The sequence below is a fragment of the Nematolebias whitei genome, chromosome 7 (assembly GCF_014905685.2).
Source record: "Nematolebias whitei isolate Nwh7 chromosome 7, NemWhi1, whole genome shotgun sequence".
Classification (NCBI taxonomy): Eukaryota; Metazoa; Chordata; class Actinopteri; order Cyprinodontiformes; family Rivulidae; genus Nematolebias; species Nematolebias whitei.
The window spans coordinates 47306316-47319414 of NC_056504.1; positions in this window are offsets into that span (position 1 = coordinate 47306316).

Here is a 13099-nt window from a genome sequence, read left to right on the forward strand (position 1 = left end):
AGAACAGGTGCAGCAAATTGCACCGATTTTATCGAGTAAAATTCAACGGTTTGTTTTTTTTCAGTGTATTTGCAGGAGGAGAGGGAAGAGGGAATGAGAAGGAGGCAGAAAAAATAAAAACGGGGGGAAGATTAAAGGTCTGAAAGAGGGGAGAGAGGGGAAAAGTAAAAACAGAAAGAGGCAGATAACAGAAAGAGGACAAAATAAGAGCTTTAACTGCTGACAGACAGAGCAAAGACAGATTGGTTTAAGAAACGGATCTGAAAGAAGTCCTGCAATCTCCTTCCTGACTGATCTTTCTCGTCTGATGTGAAAGCCTTGTATGGTCATTCACTCTGAGCCCGAGCTGGAGATTCTGTCCTCCAAACACAGCCTCGCTCCGAGGCTTCGTGGGGGATCAGCGGCCAAGGCGGACCACGTAGTCCACATACTTCAGGTTCAAAAACTGTCTGGGTCTCTGTGTCGCAGGATGCGCCTCCTCGCCGCCTCTCATCTGTCCTGCTGCGCTTCGCTCTACATGGAAACCAACACAGAGATTAGTTCCAGATAGACGACTGTGTCCAAGTCTTATGAAACACAAGCTTTTACATGCGGAGGGACAAAGCAAGTCGACAGAGTTTGTTTGCACGGTGATAAATTGTTCTGCAGAAGTCATGCAAGAAATAAAATCCTTTGGTAAAGGACACGAGACACACTTTGAGACCTGCACGGGGAAATAAAATCCAAAAATGTGTCCAGAATGACGTCTCAAGTAAAAGTACAAGACTGTTTCTGTTTAAAGGATACGGTTACGGCACCGTCCTCTGCCGGTCACACAGGACTCAGAGATAAAAAGCAGCTCTCATCTTATTTATTTTGACAAAATGCAGTTTTATTTTCAGCCCGGCCTGACCTCAGCCTACTGTTACTGCGGCTGCATACATCTTCGTTTCTGCCGGGCCGGGTCACCGGCTTAAAGTTGGCCAATTGGGCCATTGGGAGAAAGCAGAGAGGTTACACAGGGAATGGCTTCTGCCCCAACCAGACCTCATTCTCATGGGAACAGGATGGACAGCGAGCCTGGCCAACATAAAAACTGACATTCCAGCACAAAGTCTGACTGAAATGATCATTGGGAGTTTAAAAAAAGTTTTGTTCTCATGTAAATGACAGAAAGAGCTCATCCCCATTTCTCAGCTTTGCTCCTTGGACTTTGAGTGTCCTCTTGACCTTTATTTTGAAATCACAAGAGGTATAGTTAAAACGTCTAACGCTCCCAATACATCATTGGTTGTCACCGAAAGGAATGTATTTTTTTATGTAGAAAGGAATGTCGTGTTTTTGCCAGAGTTGCAAAACTTCATGTTTAATCCCATTTCCCAAAAAGTTGGGACATTTCCTAAAACATATGTAAAAACTCAAATTTAGGCAAATCTCTTAAACACAGTAAACTTATTGGATGTTGAAACTATAAAAAAAAGTTACAATTTTGAGGACCACCAATTTAATTTTAGATTTGGTGGCAGCAAAACTTCTCAAAAAAGTTTGATTTGGTGGAATAAAAGGCACATTTTGTAACTAGTTAGTGAAGTTAAAGTTAAGAATTGATAGAAATCTTTGAGCTCAAAGGACAAGGCTGGATCGTGTGTGACTGTAATGAACTGGTTCTTTGGAGCCACTCCAGTAAGAACAGGTCTGATTCGGTTCTGGACATTACTGCATGGGCTCAGGAACACTTCCACACATTACTGTCTGTAAACACAATTCATGTCCTCCACCAACGCTGCCTAAAGCTCTATCATGCAAAGAAGAAGCCACGTGTAAACACCACCCAGCAACGCCGCCATCTTCTGTGGACCAAAGCTTGTTGAAAACGGACGGTTGCAAAGTAAAACTCTTTCAGATTATTCAAAATTGTACTTTTTTTTTCTTTGAAGTTACGTCAGGTTTGTGGTTTCCAAGTTTGTGAACTGTGGCCTTCTGCCACATGAGAACTTTGTTCTTAATCTGCACCTGCCATTGTGTATCTGTTCCTCTCAAACCCAGCCGGTCGAAGCAGATGTCGCTTGTCCTGAGCCTGGTTCTGCTAAAGGTTTCTTCCTCATGAGGGAGTTTTTCTTTTCCACTGTCGCCTTCATGCTTGCTTGATGAAGTTAGACTCAAAGCTGCTCCTCAGATAAATAATGTTATTAACGTACTTTTTATGTATACGAGTGTTTCTGTTCAGTGCTTTGAGACTTCTGTTGTGACTTGGCGCTATATAAATAAACTGAACTGAACTGAAATAAATCCAAATGTAGTCCTCTGTACACAAGAGTAGAGAGACCATCCAGCCTGTTGTCAACGCACAGTTCAAAACCCTGCCTCTCTTATGGTATAGGGGTGCATTATAGTCTCGGGCATGGGAACTTACACACCTGGGAAGTTACTTTCGTTGCAGAATAATATTTACAAGTTTTAAAACAAATGCTCCCATCCAGTAAAAAATTGAAAACCTGGGACTTTTAATTCATATCAGAAAGAGAATGGGACGACATTCTCTCCAAAACCTCCAGCAGTGGGTCTCCTCCGGTCCTGGTGGGTCTCCTCAGGTCCTGGTGGGTCTCTTCAGGTCCTGGTGGGTCTCCTCGGGTCCTGGTGGGTCTCCGCAGGTCCTGGATGTTTACAGACGGTTGTTAAAAGAGGAGGGGATGCTTCACAGCAGGACACAAGGCCCTGGTCCAAGTTTTTGAGATGTATTGGTACCATATAATTCTAAAATACCCTATTCAAATATATATCTTCATTTTTAACAGTTGGCATGTTACTTTATTTAATTGTGAATTAAAAATAGGTTTATGAGATTTGCAAATCACTGCATTGTGTTTTCTTTACCTTTTACACAACGTCCACATTTATTCATTGAAGATGTAGCATTAAAGCCTGTGGTCACTATTAAAACAATGAAGAATACATGTAAACTTGTGAGTTTGTTTGTTAGCACAGTTTGAAGTGTGTGTGTGTGTGTGGGGGGGGGGGGGGGATCTCAGTTCAGAGCCAGAGAGCCATTCAGTTCACTCTCCCATTACGAAGAGAACAGGGACACTTTTGGTGCAAACGCACAAAACATATGGACGGGGCTGAGTGCATGCACACAAATCTTTTTTATCAACAGCCAAAATCGCTTCCAAGAAGATGACACAAAAGACAGAATCGTTAACTTAAAAAAAAGTCTGACAAGAGACAGCTAGAGTCTGTAGCTGCAGCTCGTTCTGACACCGTCTGCTGTTTGGTCTGGATGCCTTGGTGTCACAGATCCACACAAAGGGAAGCCATTAGAAGCTGTCTTCATCAGAGCCAGTGGCTCTACGTCCAAACATCTTCTAACCAACTAGTTAACGTGTCTAAAATTGAACAAAAACAAGTTTAAAACTTTAAATAAATTTATAAGAGCCCATTCTGTTCCAGCACTAGCTTGATTTCTAACATCACAGTTGGCTTTGGCAGCAAAACATAAGTGCACTTTGTATTTTGGAGGCACCGCAGGCTTTAAACGAACAGCGTTTGATGCTCTGGGGTGAGAATAACATCCTGAAACATCAAAACCCAACTGTCCAGCAGACAAAACACACTAATGAAGGATTAATGAAGTTTCTCTGTGTGCGTCTTGATAAAATTGATCTTTCCACACATAGTTCAGCCAGGTCTATAAGCATGTGAATAAATGTTGGATGTTTGGGTCAGTTGTTCTGGTTGTTGGAAACCAACCGGTTCCTTCTTAGCTTGGTAAAAATAAAGTTTGTCCATTTTTTGTTTCCAGGTCCTCCCACAATCCAAGTCCAAGAGCTCAAATCAACAAATTATGTGTTTCAAGGTCTTGGTCCTGCAGGGCACATCGTCCTGCATATTTTAGATTTTCTCCTTCTTGCGTGATTTTATTGAATGGATTACCTCATCAGCTTGTCATCAGGTCGAACAGGAGCCTGTTAATGACCCATTAATTCAAATCAGGCGCGTTGAAGCTGAAAAACCTCAAAAACATGCAGGTCAGTAGGTCCTGAGGCCGAGGACGGGGTAACACTGGAGCTCGCTGTGTGACAGCTTCACTGACTGATGAGATCTGACAGGAAGAAACTGCCAATAACGAGAGATGAAATGTTTTAATAAAACAACGTTTCTGCGAGTTGGCTTCTGAGGTCACCCTGGAGAGAAGAGTCTTCAGATGAAGGTGCAACTACACTGATTGGTTGGTGACATAAACTAAAGTGAGAAAATAAGGAAAAATGTCCAGATTTTAAATGAGAGAAGACATAAAGTTTAAATACTTGAAATTATTAGCAGAATAAAAAGGGAGAGAAGCAGGAATTAAAGTGAGACAATCTTTACCTGGAAAATTAGGAATTAAAGATTGAATCAAATCTTATTTTGTTGTCTTTATCTCACGTTGGACTTAAGTTCAAGACTTATTTTTCACTTTAAAATTTTCATTTAAACAATCAGTCATGTATGGTGAAGGTCTCGTTAGTATTGACTGCAGTTGAGTTTATTTTTCTTTGCAGAGAAGTAAAGATTTCAAACAAACAATGCATTTCATTGAGGACAACAAAGATAATGTTACAAACAAACACACACACACACACACACACACATATATATATATATATATATATATATATTTGTATTTTGGAGGCACTGCAGGCTTATACTGCAGTATAGTCTGTATAGGTTTTACACGGTAATAGCATATGCTAGGTTATCTAAACGTTAGCTTGCTAACTTGAGAGGCATTCAGCTAATGACAAGCAAGTTGGAGGACTGAAGATAATTTATTATTGTTGATTTGTTTTACAGATCAGTTAAAATAAACTTACCAAGCAAAATACGCTACTCAGTATTGCTCGCTGCTTCATGTGTGCTAAATGTGAAAGTGAAACTTAAGTGAACGGTCATGACTTGAAAGTAGTCTTCATGCGCCCTCTGCTGGATACATCATACAATTACAGCTTGTTCTCCGCATTTTAGGGGTGAACATTGGAAGTGTTTATATCAACACATAATGGGACATTTATCATTGATACCAATGATATCAATATATATATATATATATATATATATATTTATATATATATATAAAATTTAAAGCAATTTATTTTAAATTAAAATTCCATCATGATCGTGTGGCTCATCTGTCAATCAACCATTATGTGTCATGTCTAAACTTACTTACTTACTTTGAAAATCCACAATAGAGCGAGTCCACAAAAAACGAACCACAAAGTAGCGAGGGACTGCTGTAGCGGCCTAAATTATCGGCCCTACCGATATATTGGCCGGGCTCTGCCAAAATGTTTATAAATTTTATTTCATAAAAATACAACTTTCGTGAGTTACTAAGCTAACATTAAACAATGAACAGGGAAGGTGTTTCTTTGTTTAATTTATATTTTTGTTACACACTTGATAACTTTATGGTGAATAGTGGAGGATAGAAAATGTGAACACACATTAGTAGGACTGTTTTAATGTCCAGTGCACCACTTGTAAAACTACTTTGGGACTACGTATAGTATAGATCTGATTAGCTTAGCTTTATGGTTGCTAACAGCAGTGCTAAATAAACAAGCTCCACTCCACTCGCTGTTTTCTTAGATTCTTGGGGGTGGACAAAAATTTTCAGCCATTACATTGGTTATCAACAGTCGCCTTCCCTTTCCAATATTGGTATTGGCGATAGCCAAAATTTCCATATCGGTCAGGCTCTTGGTTTTGCTGCCAATTTAAATGGACTGTACTTATATAGCACCTTTCTATCTTATTTCAAGATACTCAAAGCGCTTTCCACTACAATCTGTGCCCTCGTTTACCCATTCATACAGCACTCTACTAGATCTCTACAAAGCTAACTGAACAAATCATTCTAAAGAGACTAATCAGTTCTTTAGATCACGTTCATAACGCTGATGGGACACACATCCGAGGCAATGAGCTCAGTGTCTTGCCCAGGGACACTTTGGCATGTGACTGCTGGTGGAATTGAACCCCCAACTCTGGCATTGGAGAACGACTGCTCTAACCACTCAGCCACAGCCGCCCTTTAAGATGAAAACACTTTACAAACCTCTGTTTTACTTTGATTGACAACCCACAAGTACAGTATTATTTCATTTTTACGTGGGAACAGACTGTAAGTACAAATAAAACGGCATAATATATAATATGTGTTTATGAAGTGTCTTCATATTTTGCCATTTTAGCATCCTTGTTAATTTCAGGTGGCTATAATCAAATAACAGCAAAGATTTCAGGATCTCAGTAAAATTAGAACGAGATGTTCTGAGATCTTGATCCTCTGCAGCTCTGAGTCCTGGTGGTCCGATTCTTTTATTCAGGCTGATACCAGGACGGTACTCGAGTCATGAACCGGCCCTTTCACCTTCCATCTGTGGGAACGGACGGACGGATGAGGATGTGTTTTTTTAATCCAGGATTTAATTTCAGCCCTTTTTCTTTGTTGTTGTTGTCCTTTTCTAAACTTAACGTTTGTCACATTCTCCTTTTGGTTTTGTTTTTCTCCCATCTTGTTATCGAGCACATTTATCAAGTCCTCGGGTTTCCAGTTTTCAAAGTAAAGGCTTTTGTTCTTAAAACTGGATGCTTCATGTTGAGCACAAATTTACTAAAATGAGCCAAAAACAGAGTTTACATTTCACAAAATGTTCCACGGGGGGAAACTTTATGTTTGCGCACCACGTGAGAGAATACAAACTAAATATTTCTGATGTGTTTGGTTTGATTTGTTCTCGATGAGCTCATTCACGAGATAACTTTATTGTTTGAATTTACTTTTTATCTCTAAGGTTTGCTTGTTTTTGAACATCTATAGATACCCAGTAATGCAATCCCTCCTCCACTTATAAATCCTTAAAGGATTAATTTGGGATAAAGAAGCGTAAAGAAATGCAGAGAGATTAAAGTGTTAAAAAAGATGGATTAAAAAAAACTAAACTCTGATGATTATGGAGACAAAAGGGTTTAGTAGAAGACAGATTGAGACGAGCAGGGAAACGAAGGACAGAGGAGGATTTCCTGTCTCAAGGTCTCAGATTGTGTCTCAAAAAGAAAACAGCCGTTTGGCTCCGATGGAGCTTCAACTCAACTAAAGTCTGCAGAATCAATCAGATCCCCGAAGAGAAGAAAACGGGCGACATCTGAGATGTTGCACATTTCGTGTTTACATGTTAACAAACCTGATTCAGGGTTTATAAAACCCAGACATAATAAAATCTTCACAGCTTTTTTATAAAAAGGTCAAAAAGTGGGGATGCTCAGGTAAAGGAGGTTTTGGTGACATTTGACACATCGCGTCTTTTAACGTAATTTGGGCTCGTTCAGAAGCCAGAACGTTCTCGCATGTTTGCACCTAAATGTTTAAAACATCAACATCTCCTACATGTGAAAATAAGATGTTATCCTACTCCTCCAACTGTGCATTAGTTTCAATCGCTTCTCCTTTTGCCACTTTAACCTAAAATTTAACCTGAAATGTGTGCAAATTTTATAGCGTTAATGTATGTGGGATACTTCATTATATAATGATCCTTATGTGTGATTATTTTTTTTCTAGGTCTTTGTGAACTGTACAACTGTATGGTATTGTAATCATCTTTGGTGAAGAAGATATCTGTAAAATGGTCACGTTCTGCGGTAGTGTTGAACCCTGGCTGCAGACAGACACGAGGAACTCAGGAATAAAATAAAGAATATTTATTTTGGGTATAAAAAAATATAAAAATCAGTCGTGGCAGCAAAAACTTACAGTAATAATAATGGAGCACGGAGGAACAGGACATGAGGGCTGGGAAGCATCATTTACGGACAAGGAGGAAACACAAAGATGCTGAACTTTAAGGGAAACTAACAGGACACGATGGTGAACACCCGGGATGACTGGGACTGGAGACAGGTGAAGCAGGAGCTGACAACATGAGGGAATTAACACGATACAAGAAAACACAAAGATCTCAAGACATAAACAGATTCTCACAAAAAATCTGTCTAAAGGAGGTAAAGTTGTCGTCTAATTAAGCCCACCTCGAGAATGTAGTTATTTCAAACAGGAAGTCAGTACCAGCAGTCCTTCTGTCTACGACTGATGTTCCTATTGAGTTTGTCGATTCCTACAAACAATTTTAGTAGTCGCATATCTCTTTCAAGCCTCATGTTGAAAACTTGGTAAAGAAACTGAAAGTTAAACTGTTTCTTTTTCAGAAATAGATCCTGTCTAACTGTGAATGCTAGGAAACACCTGACACTTTCCTTCCCTCCATTGACTACAGTGACATGAACGCTCAAGCTCCCTGCAGATGTTGGATGCTGCCCATCACGGTGCGCTAAGATTCATAACTGGCTGTGATTACCGTACCCACCACTGCACTCAGTATTCACTGGTTAACTGGACATCATTAACTTCACTCAGACTCTCTCACTGGTACATTTTCATCTTTAAATCACTTCTTGGTCTGCTGCCTTCGTACATCTCCTCCTACACGTTTTGTCGTCAGTGCAGTTACAGCGTGCGCTCTCAGGACATTATTACCTGCAGCGTCCCCTCAGTGCAGACTGAATTTGGCCTTCTCCTACTTTATTCCTGTTTCCTGGAACATCTTGCAAAAAAAGATCTGAAGCGCTCGACCTTGACCTCTCTAAGGGATTTTAAATAAGTTCAAAGCAAAAACCAACTCGGACCTGTTCCTGGTTTTAGTATCTTACACTGTTTTATAATGTAGCATGTTCTTAATTTTGTTTTATATCACTTATTTTATGTACTTTTCATTTTATATGACTGTTAATTGATGTGTGTACCTGATTTATGTTTTTTGTTTAAAGCAGGTGTCTCTTGTAAATGAGTCCTCGTGACTCAATGAGACTAACCTGTAGAAATAAAGATTGAATGCGTTTCCAACACTGTTTTCTCTGTTAACTGCTCAGAACGTGACCAAACTGGTTCTTTAAAGATGTTGAGTTAGAATTAAAAGCATAGAAATTATCACAACTTTTATGAAGCTTTATAAATTATTCAAAGAAAGAACAAACAAGTAAAACCTTAAATGTGAATTATAATTATAAATACTCTCACGTCTTGTAAAATCATGGAACAAAAAAAACAAAAGCACAAGTCAGCGGTGACCTTTTGACCTTGCTTTCTGCTCCATTATAACTGGGCAGACAAAACAACACAAGCAGCTCATGTTGACCCGATTTCACAACGTCAGTCACCAACACAAAACCAACTCACTTGAATCGCTTCACGTTTTCTTCCTTAGCTTGAAAAGCGTGGATCCAAAGCAAACTTCAGACGAAGCTCCCCGCATCGTTTCTCCGCCGCCGCCTGATGATCCGGTGATGAAGGCTCTGCCCCCTCGCGCAGCCCGGGGCTCGCTCGTTTGTCTTTATTTAAATGTTATGTAAGTTGGATGGCGTGACGGAACGGTTCGCAGCCAAAGTCTCAGAAAATAAAACGTCAGATGCTTCGGTTGTTAGGGCAAACATGGCAGAGTGAATGAACGCAAACGAGGCCTCCAGAAGCGAACAGCTCCACGTCTGAGCCAGACTCTGTGAATAGAAACCCAACTAATAATAGCCTGCTAATGCGGAGCGGTGCCACACGCACACACATTCACACAGTCGTGCTGAATGCTCGCAAATATCTAGAAATCATACATGCGTGAAAATATAAAACTAAACGAGGCTGGAGTGGATCCCAGACAGCAGGTCTTCATAGAAGCTGCTCGTTCTAATTAAACGTCACCAATTAGCTGCTTCTGACTTTTTACTATCATTCCGTTCACAGACTCGTACTCTTAGGCGTAAATTAGAGTCGTTTTAAATAAGAGTAGATCTCTGCAGCTTTAGGAACTTCCCCATGACGTGCAGCAGAAGTGACGTCCCGTAAACAGTCGAATATAAACACAATCACCGCGAGGCGCTTTCAAAACGGGATCAAATCCAAACCTGATGGCGTGGCTCTGCTTTGATGGATGAGGTCACGACCCTTCTTACACTTTTTAATACTCAGCACCTGCAAAAACACATGATAGGATGTAACCTGAGAGGCCTTTACGTGCACAAACTGCATGAATGAATGAGGGGGTGACAGGATTAATGGATAATTTGGGCCTGTTGAGCTGAATTACTCAACAAGACAATCCTTTATGATGTAAACGTCGATATTTTAAAGCTACTCGGTGCAATGTCATGACAACTGGTTCAAAAAGGGGTTTTTTTCCATATCAGTGAAAAGGTTCGACAGTTTCGATGCAGTAAAACATATTTAAGCTCAGATTTGTTGCATATTTCTATTGCCTATTGCAAGTTTGCAGATAGAAGTGCTTTGTTTACATGGAGTGCATACCTGTATTCCAGAACCATTACATCTAGAATGGTGGTTCTCAAACTGGGGACCTCAGACCCCCGGGGGGGTGCAAGACGGTGCTTGGGGATCTGCAAAAAATATGTTTTTTGTTTGTTTTTGTTTTTACAAGCCCATAGATGTTTAACAACCCATTAAACACACCAACCAAACAAAGACCTGAAGACGAACACCCTCCTGTACGGCTCAGAATCATGGGTCACCTACCGCCGCCATATACAGCTCCTGGAGCGCTTCCACCAGCGTCGTCTCCGCTCCATCCTCAACATCCACTGGAGTGCTTTCGTAACCAACGTGGAGGTTCTCCAGCAGGCGGACATCGCCAGCATCGAGGCAAGGCTGCTCAAGGCTCGCCTTCGTTGGGCAGGGCATGTGTCTAGGATGGAGGACCACCGCCTACCAAAGATCATGTTGGATGGCGAGCTGTCCTCCGGGTGGCGCAAGAGAGGAGCGCCACAGAAACTCTACCAAGACCTCATCAAGGCCTCCCTGAACGTGAACCATATCGACCCCCAAAATTGGTCCACGCTCGCCGCTGACCGCGACGCCTGGCGGTCCACCATCCACGAGGCGGTGGGCTCCTTTGAGAGGAAGACGTTCTAGCCTGGAGGACAAGCGAAGCAGGAGAAAGAACAGAGCACCCACTCCCACCCGTGACCAGACATTCACGTTCACCTGCAGCCGCTGTGGCCGAGGCTCCAGGATCGAACTCGTCAGCCACCAGAGTCGTGGACACCCTTCATGATCTTCAGAGACGAAGCCAAGCCAGAAGAAGAAAATAATACACCAAAATGCAGGAAGTCACATCTACTTTATTCAAAATTTTCTGGGGGAGGACCCCCAAACCCTCCGCACCCCACCCGCTGTTTGCGTCCCAGCTTTGATTGGTTTACAAATGAAGTCCTGTTACTTGGTCTGACTACTGTTTTATGTAAAGAGGTTTTTTTTGTAAAGAAGTGGTGATACATTTATTATGTTCAAGTTTTAAAGTGGTTTTTGATGCTGTTAATTTGATCTAAACTGTAATTTGTGGAAGTTGAAGTTAAAAATGTGTTTGTTGAATGACAAATGCCCCATGTTTAAAAGTATAAAAAGTTAAAGAACAGATCTTAAGTATTTATGTTACACAAATATTTCCATTGCATTAAAGAGACAAAATGAAGAAAATTATTTAATAAACATGAAGGTTATGAGGAGGTCCCTGAAACTTTTTCTCCCTGTAAGAGGTCCCTGAACCCAAAAAGTTTGAGAACCCCTGATGTAGAAAACTCCGACTGCACCAGTTTTTGTTTAACATTCATGCTCTGCTGCACTCGGTTCGTTTACTGAAGAAAAGGTAAAAACGGCGGCCGTGTCACCACCCACTCACGGCCACTTTACAGCAGATTTACAAATTAACTCTAATCCTGTCTCTGCACCGGTGAAGGGAATCCGGTGAAAATTCACACGGGAAAGAGGATTACAGAACATGCAAACTCCAAACGGAGAGAAGGACCCTTCATGAACCTTCATCCTGTGAGGTGACCATAGAAACCGCTGAAACACCGTGCCAGCCTTGATCTAATTCAATTTACATAAAAACGTGCTTTCTTGATCTATTTTTGCAGCTTTTGGTGGAAACATTTGTTCTCTGCTCAGAGGCTTCAGCTGGAGACGTTCTGGGTGTCGATACAACTCCACGCTGACCTTATTGAGGCTTTTCTAATTCGTTCAATGTGCTTTTATTTTTAAAAACATAAGATCTGTCATCTCTTATGACGATTCCTCCCGAAGGGGATGAACAGCATTTCTTCTCCTTCAGGCGGCTCATTTAGAGAAAACCTGCTTTCGTACTCTGAAGGTTTTATTTCCAACAAGAAAGCTGTAAAAACAGTTTAGCCCAGCGGTTCCTGTAATGTTGTTCTAAAGGAAATTATACTCGAGGATCGTTTTTGTTATTCTGTTGATTTATTTTAGTTTGGAATCATTTTATGAGTTACTGAGTTCCTGTTGTTTGTTTGTTTTCTGTATATCTTTGCAAACTAACTATCTCTGCAGACTTTGTGCTATTTCAGCTATTCATACTGAAAAACATTCAGCGCTCTAAATTTGTGGCTGTGAAACATCAGTCATAGAAGTTTTTACCCATTTCCCAACAGAAATAACATTTAGCTTTGAACAAACATTTTGATTTTGAAACATTAACTTTTAGCTTGTGTTTTTGTACTTTTAGCTTATAGCTAGTATTTTGCATCTTTTAGCTCACCTTTTGCTACATTCAGATTATAGCTAATCTTTTGGCAGTTTTAGCTTTTACTTAGCCTTTTGCTATAAGCTGCCTTTTAGCTCCATTTAGCTTTCAGCAAGCATTTTGCTACTATTAGCTATTTGCCACATTTAGCTTTTAGCTTGTGTTTTGCTATGTTTAGCATGCCTTTTACTAGTTTTAGTCTTTTGCTATGCTTTGGCTACATTGGCTTTTAAGTAGGACTTTGCTATATTTAGCTTGTTGCTAGTATTTACTACATTTAGCTTTTTGTTATTTTAAGGTTTTAGATAGTCTTTGCTATTTTTCGTTACCATTTTGCAAATTCAGCTTTTGGCTGGCGTTCTGCTACTTTTACTAAACTTCAGTAACATTAGATTTTAGCTTGTGCAGCGTTTATCAAGCATTTTGCATTTTTTAGCTAAGCTTTTGTTATATTTAGATTATACCTAATCTTTAGGCACTTT